The 17,963-nt window shown below is 43.8% G+C and overlaps 1 protein-coding gene across 1 annotated transcript in view; it reads left to right on the top strand.

Annotated features, from left to right (window-relative positions):
- The window catches only part of LOC129384105 (calcium-activated chloride channel regulator 1-like), a 548,714-nt gene that overhangs the window by 118,741 nt on the left and 412,010 nt on the right, over positions 1 to 17,963 (top strand). The window contains exon 2 of the mRNA XM_055069245.1: positions 5,478 to 5,570. The gene's annotated coding sequence lies outside the window, so the exon portion shown is untranslated. The remainder of the gene's footprint in view (positions 1 to 5,477; positions 5,571 to 17,963) is intronic.

Below are 17,963 nucleotides of genomic sequence, written 5' to 3'. Positions count from 1 at the left end.
GCAGCCGCCGTGGCCGGGATTTCATCCCGCGACCTCACGCTCGGCAACCCAACACCACTAGCAACCACGGCGAGTATTTCGCTAACATCGAAATGCAAGACGCTTGTTTACTCAAAACTGGGAGGTTGTAAAGAAAATCAAATGGCTCAAGTAGCCCACAGCATTCATGGCGCGTCAGTTTGGCTCGCCCCAAGCTGGAGTGACGGCGGATAATCTCGCCAGGATGTTTCGTGTCACAAATGATATGTCGGTAAACGAGGCTGTACCGATGCCTTGAGTCTTCAAAAGCCTCCGCGTTCAGGGACAGAGCCAATGCTTCGTACGACACATGTGCACCGGGAACATGTGCAGTTGCTGTGGGAAAAGCCTCACGTCGATCAAGTTCATCGCGAACTATTTCTTGCACATTCAATGCAAGATTGCTTGAGAGGGGCTCACGTCAGTGGTCGCAACATTAATGACGTTAGTGAGTCTATGGAACTTTGATGCGATGTGGCGAGCTTCAAGAGCTTCAAACGATCGACAATGTCTAGTGATGTCAGTTGCAGACTCTAAGTTCTCCTTGCCTGGAAGGTTGCGTGAAACGTCTTCAGCAATTAATTTGAGATGTCCAACCTTATTTTCTTCTGTCACATATGACTTCACATATTTGCCCAGCTTCAGTACCCCCGTAACATATATTGCGCAGCTCTCACCTGGTACTTGAGCTCGCTGCGCCGGCGTCGCCTACGCGCGTTTCTTTTTCTTTGCGAAACTTCCCACCGGGTTCCCGTAACACGTCCACGCGATTCCTTTGAAGGAGAATGGGACGTTGGCCAGCTGGCTGGTGGCATTACAGTGATGATATAGGCTCACCCGGAGATGGGGGTTCAGCCATTTCTCGGCGTCCTCTCCCGCTTTTCCAGCAAATGTCCGCTGCTCCATGTAACGTTGCCCAGGAGCAACGGAAGATGACTGCGTGTTGTCACCTTCAGGGTCCATGGCCGCATGTGGAAGGCCGGCGAGCCTGCGGCTTTGGCAAAGCTCCAGAAGCTCAACCTTGTTGTGGTTCTTTGGGGTTCTGCTGCCGTATCCTGCACTTTCCACCAATACTGTTACAATGAAACGTGTTTATTTACAAATGCGAGGATGAACAATTATAGAGGAAGGTTTAGCTCGGAGATCCACTGAAAGTTTGGTTTGTAGTTGTTCCCTATCGGATAATTAGTAAAGAAAGGCAGGAAATATTGCAACATATAATGCAGACTAAATTTCCGAATATTTAGGGACTTAGCGCCTCTAGAACATGAAATTATCTGTTAAAATCAGTAAAATGAGATCAAATGAAGAATAATCGTTTTAAAGGATAGTCTGGTGTTCTAGCTTGTGGGCTCATTCCTTCACTACAGGTCCTTACCCACTGCGGCCAAGAAGCTGGTGGTCAAAAGTTAACGTAAATCGGGAGCGAGAAAGACCTAAACGTAATAACAGACTTGCGCTAGTAGCTTGCTGGCTTGATGCAGCATTGTTATAACAGCTTGTTTTCTTGACAGGACACAGAAAAAATGTGCACAGGACAGGCGACGCACTCGGCGTCTGTCCTGCGTGCATTTTTTCTGTGTCCTGCCCTGAAAACGCGCGGTTATAACCATGATCCATCAATCTAAAAGAAATAATAAGCCAGTGGGAGCTACAACGTTTAAGATAATTATTAGATATAGATTTACCTGGCTAACACAGAAATAAGATAACTGTAATTAGACCTGAAGAGCCCATTTTTTCGTATTTCTGGGGATATTAGAATAACTTAGAACAAGAAATAAGCGTTTATTTACCTATCCAATTATTGATTACGAGGAAGAACGTGGTAACCTTCTTGTGTTACGGAGAAAGCCTCAAACGGCCACAGCAGAAGTCCCGAAGGAGTGGGTATTAATTTCATTTAAACAGATACCCAACCTTAAACTGACTATAAGTATTCTCGCTCCTTGTTTTTAAGCAAGGGGAGCATTCCTGCAAGTTTAAATTCACGAGGGCACCAGGTACTCATGAGAGAATAAGGTATATTAGACAGGTCTTCTGAGGGAAGGTCCAGCAATGCTTTCAACATACCTGATGTAATGCCATCTGAACCCGGAGCTGTGCCTAGGGAGCACTGGAAACGCGCTCAAGCTTTTCCATTGCTACCTGTATGACATCATCAGAAGCATCAGTGGCTATTCTATTGCCTGTTTTCAGGCGAGAACCGTTATCTGTTATAAGCTCATTTAAATATTGGTATGGCATTAGTTTAGCATTTGAAGGGAAGTATCATCTAATTCTATCTGGTGACTTGGATGGGCCTGTTGGTTGAATACGTTGTACTTGCACATTCAACAGTTTTGACTTTGCCTGTACAACTACAATCTGAGGTGTGCGTAGTCGTGGCTAATTGTTATTAAAGCATCAAGTTGATTCAATATTCGAAACACGCAGGTGTTCTTTAGGAGAATCATAAATTTGTACGTACCTTTGGATTGCCAGGATCCTGAATTTACTTTTTAAACATACTATTCTCGCTTTCATATATACAACGGTGTTTGGAGCAAAGTTAGGGAACCCAAAGCACAATCGCACAGCTTCCAATTCTAATAAAACCACAGGCTGCATTTTATAAGCTGCGCTGCTTGAAAACAAGAGACCCAAATTCCATGATTGGTCGGACATACATTTTCTATATTAAAATAATGTATATCTTCGCAACCTATATCGTCATTTGCTGATCTAACACAACCATCCCACGGCACTAGTTGCCTTAGATGAGACTTTTCAATATGGCTTTTCCAGTTTAGTGTCCTATTATACGCGATTCTCCGGTATTTAAGAAAATCCACCTGGGCAATGAACTCTTCACGATACGTGAGTGAAATGTGAACGGGAACATATAAAGGAACGAGAACTGCACTTTTAGTGGCGTTCAGGGACGTGTACCTTCCCTATCCAAGTTTCAAGAGGTTAAAGAGTACATAATTTTGTAACGATTGATGAAGAAAATGTAGATCATCATTCCATGAAAAAAGCGATGTCATCGGAATAAACGTATACCTGAATTTCCTGAAGCAAAGGAATGGCGCTTACAAATATATTAAATAAAACAAGAGATAACACTCCCCGTTGCGGTACCCCGTGTTTCTGCTTATACCTGGAGGTTGAAGGTCCGCTGTGAAAACAGAAGAAATCTCTTTCCCTTAAAAATTCTGAAACCCATGCCGTGATGTATTTCGGGAACCTGTCATGCTCTAGTATCTTTATCAGTATGCCGTGCTTCACAGAATTATAAGTATAGCTATAGAGCTAGGGACACTAATGCTCAAAAAGGCGCACAACCCAAACCAACCTCGTTCACTTTCTGTCGTCGGCCAATTGGACGCGCTAAGGTACATGGCGTTTCAGCGAATACATTAAAAAATGAATAAACTTTGCCTGTGGCAGTTAGCACAATTTTTTGAGTGGCGAACATTACTTGCTCAAAAAATTGAATGCATAATCGAAATATTAAGAAAAATTTGCTAATTAACTTTTTAACTAACGAAATTTAGATGCATATTGCAATCTACAAATTGAAGCTTTGGGGTTTGCGAGGCGGATCCCCTTTTAAAGAATACTCAGGATGAGAATTGTTTCGAAATACTAATTCCTGAACTTTCCGGAGAAATGCATTGGTGTGCCAGCTACTACTTGCTTGAATGCATAAAACTACGTTTTGTTAAGAAAATACCTGGAACCTCAATCGTTTTCTCACCGGCGCATAAAGTAACCTACGCGGACACCGCTTGCGGCAGAGACGGGGCTATGGTATCGACGGTTGTTGATGGCAACGGGTGCGTTAAGATAGCGTGCGCCACGTGCACCAGGGACGCCTGTACAAGCCGAGGAGGTTGCAGTAGCAGTCGCTTGAGCTGGTACAAAAGCGGGGGTTATGCGATAGAAAACTACCTATCCTCAATTTTAGGAGAGGGAGAATCTTGGAAAAGGCCCTCCAAATTCAACGCAAAAACCGTCCTAGGAGGGACGCAACATTATTTGGGTTCCGGCCCATGAAGAACTCCCAGGTAACGATGCCGCCCACGAGTTCGCCTGAGCACTCTACCGCCGGGCAACTCTAGAGCAGCCAGTTCCAGGGATCAAAGATAGCATCATCACGTACAGGAAAATTGTAGATCATTACAATGGCAAAAGAAGAGTCTTTCCACCTCCGCATCCGCCTCTCTCTCTGGAGGACGCTCGCATTTGGCGGTGCCCCCAGGAAAACAATTATACATCACCATATTGGATCTCTTAACCCAGACGAAGGACTAAAATGACGCCCTGTGAAAAATTGTTAAGGAGAAAGGTACGCTAGACCACGTAATAAGGGAGTGCGCTGGCCCCCCAGGGGCCAAGGAACAGATTGAGAGTAGTGATGCCTGGGAGGCCTTGCCCCAGAGCCAGGCTGAAGACGACCAGAGTCGAGCAATCCCTCTGGCCTTTCAGGCTGCGAAGACTCACCGACCTCAACGCGCAGGGGCTGCTTCGTCCTCTTACCCTACACGCAGGTAGGGTAAGAGGAGGGCGCCCCAGCTCGGTGGAATAATAATGTTTTCAATCAATCAATCCGCAAAGTTTGGGAAGTAATATGTCGAAACTGGGGTCACCCTGAGAATTTGTTGCAATTCTATCCGCCTTCTGAACTTCATGGCTACAATTTGTAAATATCATTATGGGCCATAAGGTTATTAGATAAAATAATTTGTGGGTTATTGGTAATTAGTCCATAATACGTTCCTATTTTTTGTGCAAATAGTGTCCGCCGCATAGAGTCGACCACTTCATGAACTAGAACGCAACCTTTAGAAAATTTAGAATTATATGGGATTTAGAAATTGGAATTTCGAATGTGTTCGCTGAAGCATCCTGCTCATAGCATTCATATATTTGCTTTATATGGCATATCCCTTAAGCGTATTATTAGCATCAAATGTTTGGCCAATTCCGTGCAGTAAGTGTGCGTCATTGCCTCTGCTTCTTCCTTCTGCGGATGGCACGCACTCACGTGGGGGGATTGGCTATGGCTCGCAGTGAAAACACCGCGAGCGTCTTTTAAAGAAAAACGACGAGGACCAGGGCAGTTGCGCGAGCACCGCGCGCCACTCGCATCTGGTTTTCCGAGCTCGAGGCAGGAAGGCTCTTCGATCGGTCAGCGTTCTTCGTTCGAGCTGAGCACCGGGTAATATTTTATTCTGTTTGGTTGTTCGTTCTTCCCTCGTTGAGTCCTTTTACTGACGTACATATTGGGCGCCACCGGGCTTCCGCGTGTTGCCTTCAGTCTTTGAGCAGACCTCGCCTGCGTGGGTTTCGTTCTTACCTCGGGTTTGGCTTTTCAGGTTCATGTTGTTTTAAATGCTTTTCGTGTGATCTTTCGTGTGAAGTGCATTGCTGTGACTCTGGCACCTTCTAACTTAACTATTATCTGGGTGCAGATCCCGTAGGCGACAGGGCTGTGAGCCTCCCAAGGTGACCGTCCAGACCCCTACCAGAACTTCACCCGGCATCTTCATTCAGCTGTGAAACCGGTGAGCTACTTTAATTTTGAGAGACAAATCTCATGCGAAAGCGTAGTCCGCTGGGTTGACTCCACTCTTCACCGTTCATGTATGTCTATTTTTAATATATCTATAATATCATATAATAAAAACAGCCGTCTTCATATCATTATTCATACCATATACGAGACCAGTTTTATAGTCTGCTGAAGAATAGTCTTGTTTGTTGCGACCACTAACAAGCGAATTTGCGTATTTACTAGTAGTCAACAAAATGGAATATTTATTTATAGCGGAAGAACTCGTACAATATTTACTAGTTTTCAGTGGTATTTCATCTGTTCTGAAGACGGTGTATACCAATGTAAGGTTCTAGTACTAGGTGCAGAGACTGTGCTAATATTTTTTCCGATGCATGCTGCACTGTAAATGCAATTGTTTTATCCAATAACTATTATGGGAGAATGCTTTTAAACGGAGAAAATACGTCAACAGCACATCCGTAGCGTACGCGTAATATGTGGGGGTGCGCACACAAATCTTGCGGAAAAATTTAGCTACAAGCTTTGTTCGTATTCTTTGATTCTTTTACACACCCACACACATCTGTACACACGGCCACACTCGTGCACACAAGCACATACCATCCTATGCAAGCTCTCCAGCACAGAATTCCCGCGGCTCTAACCATTAGGCCACGCATTCATGTGTGTATGTATGGAATAAAATACATCTACGATTTTTTTGTGTGCAAGCCATTGCTTTGAAATTCTTAGGATGTTTAGAGCGCGTTAAAATAGCAATTTATTTCTGAAAAGTAGGCACGTTAATTTTTAGCTGACAATGCAGAGGAAAATTTCTAATTAGAGTTTTTACAACATGATTAAGCAAGCAAATCGTTTGTTGTGATTCTACACTTTACTTTCATCTGTTGAAAAAAAAAGAAAATTTTATGACAGTAGAAGTACGGTGGCTTCGGGCGCGTTCTTCAATGAGATCTGCAGTGCACCCCATGCCCTAATGCAGAAGTTACCGCATAGAAATACAGCAGTCATGATTGCTTTTCAAGGGTTTTTTTAATGCGAAGCATCACTTAACCGTATCCGTTCAGAGCAGGGTAACTCGCTAGGAGACGCCAGTTTTTGCGTCGATAACTTCGCCGACCCAGGTTAAATAGCGTATAGTGCGAACTGAGGTGACCTGTGGCGGAACGTAATGCACGCAAGCACAGGCTTTATCTCTAACAGCAAACAGCTGTCTTCATGCTTTCGTGATCATTCCGTCTTGGTCATTTCATTGTCTTGATGTTGATTATTATTTTTATTTTGCTCTCATCTAATGTCATCCTTCCATGTCGCCGTCATTGCATTGTCATAATTCCGTTGTCGTCATGCTACTGTCGATCTCGCGTCGTTCTCTCATAGTCACGGCAGTGCCACCGCGCTCATTAAATTGTCTTTTTGTGGCAGAAATTGCACTGGTGTCAACCCACGGTCGTCATATCATTCTCTTCACGCTATCGTCGCAAATATTTGTCGGGCCATTGCCTCTAGAATATCATCCCATCGGCATTACTCGTCTTCTTGTTACCGTCACACAATCATCGTCATAACGTTATCGTAATCCCAATGTCATATTTCCTGGGAGTCACGCGATGGTTGTCACTCTTTTGGAGTTGTACCATCGTTGTCACTATTCGTGCACGTTTGAACCACACAGATGGTTCACATTACGTAGATAATCATTAGGTACATTTCCATGCCTTCAATATTTAATGTATAATGAACTCTTCTTGAGAAGCATGATATAGTTAGAAGTTGAAAAAGACTGCCGTTATGATACTACAGGCAACAGACGGAGAAGGCATTTGACGAAGAGTAAAAGTGTTGTCAACTTTATTATGGCAATGAAGAATTGCAAAATATGCAGTATCATGAGACGAACCTTGATAATCAAATGTGGCAATCTGTAAATCAACTGAAAGGGTGCCCATTCTGGAGTTTAGCGATATATATGGGCGAGCACAAGTGGGGTTCCTGGTGTTTATATGCCAGACATGTATTTCTTTTAAATATTTCCTCAGGGTCATTGCCTATGTTATTTATGCTCGTTATGGTGCTTGCCTGAGCCCTATACTGAGCCACGCCTGATTGTAGCGAATTACCCCCGTTCTATTCCCACTTCAGGCAGGCTATGCTACACAAGGATATATTGTAAAGTAAGCGCAAATACATTATTTACTGAGCCGTAGGCCCTAACGAAACGTCGGCGTGTTGTCTCCGGCTATGTTACTAAATAAATGAGCGCGAGCAGGACTGCCAGACAAAAATAACAAGAGCGTTTACAAACAACTCTATTTCTTTCAATAAAAAGCTAGAGCTTGTCGAAGCGATACCCCTACCTAGCTTTATTATCGAAATAGAAACAATGCATAATGCTTGAATAGGTTAAAGAAATAATTATCGGGGTTTTTCAACTAAAAAGAAAACGTGCAACATGCGTTAGCCAGGCATAGCTTTCACTACGATATGAATAGCTTGCGTTCGTATTATGCACTCTAGTCTCTAATATTTTTTTAGCTACTGTCACACCTTTCTTCTTTACCTATCGTGATTTATGTACTCTGTGTACGTTTCTTGTAAAAAGTAATTTTGTGGTAACTGCCGGGGCTGCGCTCCATGTTTCCTTTTTGGTCTACGTCATTTCAGGTGAATTAGTCAATGGTCCTTCTTCACCGGTTAAGTTTCTTCAAACCGACGCGGCGCCACAGTACACTTTTGAACCTAAAGCGCGCTGCTGGGCCATCTCGGCTGCGCTTTGTCTTGTTGCTTCATACAGCGTATATCAGAACCATGAGCCATATTACTAGTTTGATCGGAATTAAATGACTCCTATCGGCTCATGCTCGTTATGCTCCCAGGAACGGAGGAAGCCTAAAAGCCGTGAAGAAGGTACTAGGAATAGGCAAGAGTCAGATGCATGCGGTCAGAGACAAAGCCGGCAATATCATTACCAATATATGCATAAGATAGTTCAAGTAGCTGAGGAGTTCTATAGAGACTTTTTATACAGTACCAGTGGCACCCGCGACGGTCATGGAAAAGAGAATAGCCTAGAGGAATTTGAAATCCCACAAGTATCGCCAGAAGAAGTAAAGAACGCCTTGGGATCTGTGCAAAGGGGGAAGGCAGCTGGGGAAGATCAGGCAAGAGCAAATTTGTTGAAGGATGGTGGGCAGATTGTTGTAGAAAAGCTAGCCAGCCTGTATACGCAATGCCTCATGACCTCGAGAGTACGGGAATTTTGGAAGAACGCTAACATAATCGTAATCCATAAAAAAGGGGGCGCCAAAAATTTGAAAATTTATAGACTGATCAGCTTACTGTGCGTTGCCTAGAAAGTATTTACTAAGGTAATCGCAAATAGAATCAGAAACACCTTAGACTTCTGTCGAGCAAAGGACCAGGCAGGATTCCGTAAAGGCTACTCAACAATAGACCATATTCACCCTATCAATCAGGTGATAGAGAAATGTGCGAAATATAACCAACCCTTATATATAGCTTTCGTTGATTAAGAGAAAGCTTTTGATTCAGTCGAAACTTCAACAGTCATGGAGGAATTACAGAATCAGGATGTAGACGAACCGTATGTAAAAATACTTAGATATCTATAGCGGCTCCACAGCCACCGTAGTCCTACATAAAGAAAGCAACAAAATCCCAAAAAGAAAAGGCGTCAGGCAGGGAGATACGATTTCTCCAATGCTGTTCACAACGTGTTTACAGGAGGTATTCAGAGACCTGGATTGGGTAGAATTGGGAATAAGAATTAATGGAGAATATCTTAGTAACTTGCGATTCGCTGATGATATTGCCTTGCTTAGTAACTCAGGGGCCAATTGCAATGCATGCTCACTGACCTGGCGAGAAAAAGCAGAAGGGTGGGTCTAAAACTTAATCTGCAGAAACGGAAGGAATGGTGAACAGTCTCGGAAGTGGACAGCAGTTTACGATAGGTAGCGAGGCACTGGAAGTGGTAAGGGAATACATCTGCTTAGGGGAGGTAGTGACCGCGGATCCGGATCATGACACTGAAATAATCAGAAGAATAAGAATGGGCTGGGGTGTGTTTGGCAGGCATTCCCAGATCATGAACAGCAGGTTGCCATTATTCCTCAAGATTAAAGTGTATAACAGCTCTGTCTTACCAGTACTCACGTAAGGTGCAGAAACCTGGAGGCTTACCAAAAGGGTTCTACTTTAATTGAGGACGATGCAACGAGCTATGGGAAGAAGAATGATGGGTGTAACGTTAAGGGATAAGAAAAGAGCAGATTGGGTGACGGAACAAACTCTAGTTAATGACGTCTTAGTTGAAATCAAGAAAAAGAAATGGGCATGGGCAGGAGATGCAATAAGATAACCGACGGTCATTAGGGGTTACGGACTGGATTCCAAGGGAAGGGAAGCGTAGCAGGGGGCGGCAGAAAGTTGGGTGGGCGGATGAGATTAAGAAGTTTTGCAGCGACAACATGGCCACAATTAGTACATGACCGGTGTAGTTGGAGAAGCATGGGAGAGGCCTTTGCCCTGCAGTGGGCGTAACCAGGCTGCTGCTGTTGCTGCTGCTGATGATGATGAGGATGATTGGCTCACTACCATTTTTCAGCACGTGTCTGGCAAAACATGCATGCACTATGAATCAAACATAATCGACTTCACAGTATGCCATCACAAAACACTTGGGAAGCAAAGCCAAACGTGCCAACCACTTCTCGGAATTCATGACGCTGCGGGCGCTTCGTCCGCTTCGAGTGAAGTACGTGACGCAAAGCTTCATTGTCGCTAACGCCAGCAGATGGTGCTGCCCTGAATGCTAGACTGCAACATATGCTAAAGTTCTATTAATATAGTGAAAGTTCATAAGCCTAAGCACGCTAGGTGAAATTCGAAGAAGATGCCATTAAAAATCACCCCCACTATCATCACGCACAGAAGAGAACAGGGAGGACTTACTTATTGTGTCCGCAGTACGCGCCACCATAAACACATTTTAGTGTGTTTGCGTGTGGCCAACGCAACGCACCACTTCTCATGAACAGGAATTAGGGACATTTCGTTAAGTTTCCTTTTTTCGCCATCGCGTGGCGTATCAACGGTAAAGATTTAGAAAATCGCGCCTTGACGTGTGCCATGACGCAGAACTAAAGAAAACACAATAAAAAGAAGCACACCCCGAGACTGTCGCTTTTCCTCGGTACATGGAAATGAGTGCGCGTATGTATCAGCGCTATCTCGAAGACGGATAACTTGCATACTGGCAATGAATTACCATTTTGCTAGGCACCCGGACAGACAGCACATCGGCATTCTGGAGAGATGTTCGGCCGACATAGTGGCTCTCGCAAGTTGCCGTTGAATATGTTTTCCTTGAGCGTTTCTTTTTAATTTCTGCAACACGCTGGTCATGGTCTTGCGAATACGTAACGTTTCTGTTTCATGGATTTCTATAGAACCGTTGTCCCGCATTGTGTGGGGAGCTTTAGCTTGAGCCTATCTCCGAGGCTCGCTGTATGTAATAGGCCGGAATGCTTTTATGAGAAAATCGGTAAACCGTTTTGAATCAAATTTGTTGCATTTAAGAAATAAAATTGCATTGCAGAGTGCAGCAAATACCATTTTTATTTAGACAACGGATATTTTCACAAAAGTTGCAGGTAATCAGTAAACTTGAAGAAAAGAGTAGAAACGTGAAGTTTACAAATACGCAGCTGAGACATGCGCATTCTACTAATACAAAAGCCATAAAAATACGCATTTCGATAAACTGCATCCGTTGGAGCATGGAAAGCGAACAAATTTTTTATGCACGAATTTACAACTCATGCTAATTTGTTAGAATGTTTGGAGGGTGTGGCTAATGCAAAATTTAGAAATATATATTGGTATATTTCAGCGTAGCGTATAATAAATTACTGCTCTCTGCTTTAGATGTATTGTTAAGCGCAGTTTGAAGAATTGCGATATCGTTTTAATAAGTGAAGTACAGTTGTACACGTGTAGCTCGGTTTCTTGAAATTTTGTGATATTAGGATTCTTAAAGTTTGCGTAAAGAAAGTAGACTTTCTGAAATCACAACATTTTAACTTCTTTAAAATTCAACATAATTCATAACATTTAGTGCAGTGGTTTTTCTGAAAAGCGATTGCAGATTTCGTTTGTGTGTAGATAGGAGCCCGCGAGCTGAAACGGTAAATGACTGCTTGCTGCGGTACGCCACATCTGCAGGTAGTCGACTCCAAGCAGCAATTATTGTTGAAAAAAAAATGAATATTTAAAAATCTTACCGCACAACTCATCTCATGATGACAGTCGATAATAATGCCCAGCATTCAAGCCTGTAGCAAAGCCGCATATTTCTGATGTCGCATTTGTTTACCATTCGTAGTTGTCATTCTCAGACTTTGTTGGTTTGGTTATGTGTGGCCTCATCCGGTATCCTCTCCTATTGGTGTAGCATTCACTTGCCATAGTGACGCTTGAAGATGGGGGCGTGACGACGAATGTGTGATGGCGACACAGTAATGACTATGGAATCAGAGAAGGAATGGATGTCAATGGAATTGCAAAGTCGGTATGACGACAACGGCATGATTACAATCATATGAGCATTCTTAAATGATGACGTTGGTTTAATGACGACAGAGTGATGACTCCAACATCAGGACAGCTAAATGATGATGGGCGCATGACGACTATGGCGTGACGGCGATGGCATGATGACAACCGAATGAGAACAATGGCATGACGAGGACGGCATGATAGTGACTCTGTGACCACGATTTCGTGACAACATTGGCACGACAACCCTGGCGTTATCACGATTGAAGGACGACAGCGTAATTACGATAGAATTACGAAGACGGATTGGCGTCGCTGAAAGGACGAAAGCATTATGAGGATGACGGAAGGACAAAGGGAAGACGTTACTGAAGTGATTACAATGGAGAAACTACAGCGCGAAGAAGCCGGCATGACTACAACGGTATGACGACGACTGTGTGACGACGCGGCATCACGAGAGCTGGATGACGATGTTAGAAAGAAGACGATAGAACGACCGCGATGGCATCACGGCCGCGGTATGAGTACCAGTGCATGGTGAAGACTGTATAATGACGACACAATGACGTCGATGGCACGAAAAGGAGAGGACGATCGGGCGACCCCGAGTGTATGACAACAATGGCATAACGGCGACTGTATCAAGAAGCCTCTACGACAACGATGGCCTGATAACGGCGACAGGACGAGAGGTGGTCGACGGAGCTGGAATGATGATGATGCAATCACCAACACGGAATTACCACACGAGTACATACCTAGCGGCCCAAGCTTTTCTGACAACTTGGCCCTCTGGCTGAGTGTCAAAGGCGTGACGACGGCATGACTGTAGTCAAATAACAAAGGTTAAATTAGGATAATTGAATCACTATGACGGCATCACGGCCATGACTTGATGTCCCGAGCTGCTAGACAACTTTGTCCATTGTGTCGGCGAAGGAGTCTAGACAGGTAGATACGATAGATAGGCTCAACACGCCTGAAGTAGGCAAATAATGCTATCGTATCAAAATATTTGTACTGCACAGATACGTCCAAACTTTCAGTTCATGTTCCGTACGCAAGGAAACAAATGCGGAGCTTTAAAATTTAGCACACTGCACGAGCAGGGGCTCGCGCGACAGCCCAGGCTCATCCCGGCCTGTCGGCCGGGCCATGTCCGAGTAAGCAATTGCTGAAACGGGCCCGGGCCGTTCTCGGACCGAGGAGCTTCGGGCCGGGTTCGGTTTGGTTATTGGTTAGGCCTGGACATGCTCTTTGGAACTCTAAAAACTAATGACTATAAAAACTGCACGCTTAAGACTGTGATGACTAAAAATGTACGCTGCAATGATCAGTGCGCATTAGTGGCGCTCTTCGCGCTCGGACAAAATGGCATAATGCAGTGATCAACCGCGCCCACTTTCAATGCAATCGGCGTTCTTTGCCTATTTTAGGCATGTTTATCTATCTATCTCTCTATCTATCTATCTATCTATCTATCTATCTATCTATCTATCTATCTATCTATCTATCTATCTATCTATCTATCTATCTATCTGTCTATCTGTCTATCTATCTATCTATCTATCTATCTATCTATCTATCTATCTATCTATCTATCTATCTATCTATCTATCTATATCTATCTATCTATCTATCTATCTATCTATCTATCTATCTATCTATCTATCTATCTATCTATCTATCTATCTATCTATCTATCTATCTATCTATCTATCTATCTATCTAATGCCGTGCGCACAGCTCAATTGTTTTCTACAACGTTGAGACACTACGCGTGCCCTCGAAGTCATAGTAGCTCCATGATTATTGTACAGTCAACATGATTGTTTTATTCATGTAGTTCTTGTAACGCTGTCCTACCATAATCATCATTTCAGAAATGTTATCAAATTGTCGTCATACTGATCGTCATACCACCTTAGCATTTCTATCGACGTCACTCCATTGTAATCATACAGTCGTCATTCAATCGTGATTATGCCGCGGTTGTAATGCCATCGTCGTCATTGCAACGTCCACATACGGTCATTGCCGCATTTTTTTTAATACCATAGTCTTGATACCTTCGTCGTCGTCCCATCGTTGCTATTCCAGCTTCGTCATCTGATTATCCTCATGTCGGCGTCCCGCTATCTTCGTCATACAGTCGTCGTTCCGCTGTCATCATCGTAGACTTGTAATTTCACTGTTGCCAGGCCGACGTCGTCACGCTGTCGTCGCACCGTTGTTATCATTACAGAAATGCCATACAATTGTTGTCATGCCGTCGTCATCATACCGCCTTTGTATTTCTGTCGACATATTTTCTGCTTTTTTCTGTGATAATTGTGCAATCAATCAATCTGGAATATACAATCATCATCATCATTGTAATCATGTCGTCGTACTGATAATGCCTTCATCGTTGTATCGACGTCATTATTTTTTCGTAATTCTATCGTTGTGACTGCATGCGCCGTCGGCATGTGGTCCTCGTCCTACAGTCCTGAGGTATCCTTGGCGAGCAATGGTCCTAAAAAAGCAGACCCATCACCGGTACAGTGTGTGTTGCATAAGGCCACATCACTTGAAATCTCAAAAGGATTAGTGCAGATTGTAAATAAATGTATCCTAGTCAATGCGGTGAGTCGCTGAGCTAGTTGTGCCTACATTGCGTGAATGATTTACGCATGAACTTCTGAGTCCTATCAAGATGGGTTCTGCTGAAAGTCTTCTGTCTTCGCAACACTAAAAAGCTCTAACTTCGTTTCACAAGCTGTTTGTAGAGCTCTGGAAGGTAGGTGCCGCATAGCCAACAGGGTAGAGCGCGTCAGAAAATTGTGCTCCTACACGCGTGTCGCCCCTGCTATAATAATTACATTGGATCCTTCTATTTTAAAAGAAGTGTACTAATATTTAGCTTATTTTTGTAGCAGGAAGTGATGGTGTCTATTCGATCATTTTTTGTTTGCTTCTTGGACGGGCGGCGCCCATTGCGAAGGGACTGACCTCATTTATTTTTCTACCCAGAAGCAGGCAAATTAATCCGGAGCCATCCACTAGGGCGTCTGCCATAGCTAATTGGAGACGTTCTCGTTCTCATTTTCGCTGCTCTCACTGCAACAGTACTTCTTGATCTAGATTGTGTGCAAACAAGAAGTGAATCAAGCTACCCATTAGTTACCCGTTCATCGTCTTCGTCACGACTGAGCTTAGCACCGCTGGTTGTTCCGCCTTCCAGGTTGATCACAGCAGCAGGACCTTGGTCAACAGCATCGTCGAATATGTGGTCCAGTTTTCTAATTTTCCCGATTGAGAACATGCTCCACATAACTCTTCCACGCAGTCGGTAGCGTGTCGTCCTCTTCGAAACGCTGCACCACCTTGGCGAGAGTCGGAATCTCCCCTCTCTGGAAGTAGCTGTGCACCACCCCTCGCAACACGTTAATGTCAAAATCGCCCAGCTCATTTGTCCGTTCACTATCTTTTCCACCACAACAATTTTTTTGTGACACTACTCTGCCCGCCTTCGCCGTCTCGGTTGTCCACTCGTAGAGCATTCGCTCACTAATCTGGATGAGTTTTGCAGTCCTCTTGATAAGCGGATTCAAGCTTGAACTGCCTCCGCACTCGACGCAAAGCCCTTCAAGAACCTTTAAAGCTATCTGCTTCGCCAGCTTGGGTAAACAGCGCACATTCGACGGACGGCACGCATGGGACACAACCGGATCGGGCGACACCATGTTGCCGAAAGTCGGCGCATCACCCACTTGTAACAGCCCTCCGAGGAGCTGTGTTCGTGCGGGTCAGTGCTATCAGTTTCGCGACTGATTGAAAGCGCTCTCAATACTTTAAAATGGTGTAACTCCAAACTGTTCTAAATTTTTACGTTTAATGTTTTAAATTTAGTCCTAAACTGCTCAAACATTTGAAGGACTATTTGCTGTGCTTCTGTAGCCTTATTGGCTAAGGATTCTCTACCTTCCACAGCGCTGCAAACAGATTAAAAAACGAAGTGTAGTCAACATTGTTCCCAGGTTATTCGACGTAAAAATTTTAGAGGTGATCATGCTCAGGCGTGAGAGGGACGACCTGACGTTCGATGGACGTAGCGCTGTGAGCTTGACAGCGGCCCAGCCTATCAACAAGGAGACGCGCAATGGGGTCTTTTGGAGTGGCGGCGAAAGGCAAACTAGTAGTACGGCTAGACATCACCAAGTCAAATCAAACAACATGACGAATAGTTAGATATTTACGTTGCAATAGTACTAAGGAGGGCGGAAACTATAGGATTGTTGCTAGAATCGCTGAAAAAAGAAAATTCACTGGAATATCTTAAGCTATCCAAACATTTTTCAAAAGCGCAAGACATTCTATAGAGTCAGCGTGGTCTGCAATATGTTGTTGCCGCCAGCATGTAACAAGTGAAAGCTAAAGCCTGCTGCACACTTGAAGTGCCACCTCGCATTGTCGCGTCGCTGCTTTCGCCGTCTGCGGCTTCATGCGCTCGTAAAGCAGGGTCAGAGCCGCGCCACCGACATTTCTCTTTTCACTTTATGTTGTATCCTCTCAGCAGGTGATTAGAACTTACGCTGTTCTTTGTATTGTATGGGTGGTTTCAGTGAATGTAAGCATTGTTGAGTTCACTTTGCTGAGCGCTTGTAGCCTCCGCCTAAGGGGGGTATGAATTACTGCATTTTTTGCTTTCGTACAGGGATATGAGCCCTTGAGAAGGCCACGTCGTTTTCTTGTCCCCCTTGACGAGACGCCGCGTTTCTGTACGTTGTACGCGTGATTCCAACAAATGCATGTACATTGCCTTTCAGTTTTATGAGTGCTTGTAGCCTCTGCATGCCGAAAGGGTTGAACCATTGAATCTTTTGCTTGCTCGGGGGTATGATCCATTGTTAATGATGATAGTTTTTGTACCATTGTAACGGACGACGTGTTTGTTTTTCACGGCCACCTGATGTGCAGCGGTCACTGATGTGCCGTTCTACACTGCCTCTGTGTGATCACTTCATTGAAAAAACAAAACTAATATGAATTTTCAGCGAGTTCTTAGAGTACTTAAGTGGTAGCAAATAGACTCCGGAAAGTTCATTTATAACTTGTTTTATTTATGCCTTAGGCATAGAGAAACTCACTACTGGTTTCTATTATTTTTCTTGATTGTTTCAAGCCAGTTGAACATTCTGCCGTAATTTATCGTACAATTAGTCGAATTAATTCAAATTAGACTTTAATGTGTTTCTTGTTATAAACACTTCCAGCCTACCCGGATGCTGCAGAGTTTTTCAACATTGGTGAGGGGATGTGGAAAAGAAAACAGAGCGCAGAATATTTATTGTCTCAGTGAATTTTTAATGACATTTCCACGCGCTAAGTTGCTCAACGCTCGAGTTCGCAGTGTTTTTTTTTTTTCTAGCACTGGCTCGGTTACTTGCGAATTTACATGTACGAACAAGATCATGGACCAATCTGACGCGAAAAAATATACGTTGCCTACGTTGTACATGCACTGTACGAAAACAAGCGTAGACAGTCCAAATTCTCAAACCCAAAAATAGACAGTAAAAATTTGCATATATTTCGAAAGAGGGGTGCCTAAATTGTCTACTAAAAACTAACACCTTTATAATGAAGCAGAGTAAAGCAATAAAAGTGTTATGTTATTTGTGAAAATATGATTGCACATGAGCGTTAGCCTTCCAGATCACCAATTTCTGTTTAATGAAAAAAATGGTGGCCCTTTATTATGATATTCCTGAAAGCCCATAGGGCAGAGTATTCAAATATACATGCGCGCGAA

The sequence above is a fragment of the Dermacentor andersoni genome, chromosome 9 (genome assembly GCF_023375885.2).
Source record: "Dermacentor andersoni chromosome 9, qqDerAnde1_hic_scaffold, whole genome shotgun sequence".
NCBI classification, from domain to species: domain Eukaryota; kingdom Metazoa; phylum Arthropoda; class Arachnida; order Ixodida; family Ixodidae; genus Dermacentor; species Dermacentor andersoni.
Note: the sequence above shows the minus strand (reverse complement) of the source record. Positions and strands in the feature narration are given on the sequence as shown.